This window comes from Oratosquilla oratoria, chromosome 35 (assembly GCF_046742065.1).
Source record: "Oratosquilla oratoria isolate Oo_2021 chromosome 35, ASM4674206v1, whole genome shotgun sequence".
In the NCBI taxonomy this organism is placed as follows: Eukaryota; Metazoa; Arthropoda; class Malacostraca; order Stomatopoda; family Squillidae; genus Oratosquilla; species Oratosquilla oratoria.
In genome coordinates, this window is record NC_134811.1 from 6507497 (window position 1) to 6509996 (window position 2500).

General features: G+C 37.3%; 1 protein-coding gene across 3 annotated transcripts in view; it reads left to right on the forward strand.

Annotated features, from left to right (window-relative positions):
- LOC143018489 (uncharacterized) overlaps nucleotides 1-2500 on the forward strand; it is a 56292-nt gene that overhangs the window by 30336 nt on the left and 23456 nt on the right. The gene's annotated exons all lie outside the window — the stretch shown is intronic.

Consider the following 2500-nt stretch of genomic DNA (forward strand, 5'->3'; position numbering starts at 1 on the left):
GTCTGTTTCAAAATGAAAGTTAAATACCCCAAGTCCAGAGCTAGGCGCGTTCCTCGGTGCGTTCATATGTGCGTTCCTCGTTGCGTTCCTATATGCGTTCCTCATTGCGTTCCCATATGCGTTCCTCGTTGCGTTCCTCGTTGCGTTCTGCTTTAATTTGGCCGCGGTTAGCGCTCCTAAACTATTAAAGCAATATAGGTACCGGTATAGTATGTGGCCTACGAAAATTTTCTTTGGTATAGTATGTGGCCGACTTTAATTTCGGTGTGAACTTGTCTCTCAACCTTTAATACTTTGGGAACGCAAACCGTGGCCAAACTAAAGCGGAACGCACCAAGGAACGGGCCAGCTCTGCCTAAGACATCGTCAGATTTTTTTTTTTTATAGTACAGACTTAAAGCTCTTAAGAAAGCAAGAAAGAGGTTTCGGATCTGTATGTATAATTTATACCCTTACTTCATTCACAGTTAAGACCTTTCATTAGATTGTCCATTTTTCATACAACAACGAACATTGCTTACTACTCAAACATATTTTTCATAGCTAGTCGGCGCTTAAGAAAAGATCTAATCGTGTAAGTGAGAACTACGTATGTGTTACAGTTTCTAGCAAATGCTTCCTGCATAGCTCCATATAATATATATATATATATATATATATATATATATATATATATATATATATGTATATGTATGTATAAATATATATATATATATATATACATACATATATACATATATATATATATATGTATATATATATGTATACATATAAACATATATATATATATATATATATATATATATACATATACATATATTTCAAAATTACATGCAAAGTAGACCGCTTGGAAAAAAGAAACTAACGAAGCAGAGCGCTTTCGTGTACATCTACAGTGAAAAAAATTAGTTTCTTTTTTCCAAGTGATCTAATTGGCATAAGCAACATGTAATTATATGTCTACATCCTATATCGTATAGTTGGAGAGTCAGTGGGTGAGATCGGGAGAATATGACGGCCAGTGGAGGGGACAGAAGGTGCTATCACACTGGGCTATTTTTCCTCCAACCTCCGATTAATAGATTATTTTGCTCCTGCATATCACATTCCTTCCTAAAAGCTGTGGGCTGCAAATCTGTTAAAGTGTCGGAGGTAAAACAGACCAGTGTGATAATGCTTGAAGTGTTGAGGACGCAGGTGTGGAATGGTAAGCGCAATGAAGGAAGCGTGGTAGTTACTCAACCACACTCTAGAAATATTCTTCCCATTAGGATACATACATACATACATACATTCATACATACATACATACATACATACATACATACATACATACATACATACATACATACATACATACATGCATACATACGCACAAACATACATACATACATACATACATACATACATACATACATACATACATACATACATACATACATACATACATACATACATACATACATACTCGGTGGCGCAGTTGGTAGAGCACTGAACTGCCACGATAGTGGCCTGGAGTTCCTGGTTCGAATCCTGCCCAGGGCCGAAATTATTTCGGTACCGCTCCGCTTCGGGTCGTTACTCTGACTCTCGTGGGCGGGGAGTTGGGGGTGTGTGTGTGTGGAAGGTCATAGCATTACCCATAGATCGGACCTACGAGCTCTGAGCTCTCTTCCAGGAGGGAAATAGCTGTTGATCACGAGTCCAACACGTGATCCAAAGACCAAGTGAATACATACATGCATACATACATACACACAAACATACATACATACATACATACATGCATGCATACATACATACATGCATACATACATGCATACATACATACATGCATACATACATACATACATATACACATACATACATATATACATACATACATACATGCATGCATACATGTGCCTGTGCATACGCGAGGGAGATAAAAGAGAGAGGAAGTGAAAGATAGATAAATATATATGAATACATATATAGCGAGATAGATAATATATATATATATATATATATATATACATATGCATATATATATATATATATATATATATATATATATATATATATATATATATATATATATATATATATATATAGAGAGAGAGAGAGAGAGAGAGAGAGAGAGAGAGAGAGAGAAAGAGAGGAAAGTATAGGGAAAAAAGCAAAGAGAGGGAGAGGAAGAGAAAGAAAACGGACAATATATCGAAGGCACATGCGCACACATACATACAAGACAAAACGCGTTAGGATTTGGGATTCCTAGTTAATTTAGAGAGGCAGACAGAAAAGGCAAGACGGAATCAGACCCGACAGGAAGCGGAATAGACGGCCACATAAGATCACATACCCTGTCATGCGATACGATGCGTTCCCGATGAGAGCCGTCTGCCTGCCCTAGGCCGGAGATCCTGTCCGTGGAGTATAGGTTCTTGATACGGATGTTGAAGGTTACTGGCAACAAATATCCGGCCCAAGAAACTAATGATAGTTTCAGTTGTTGCTC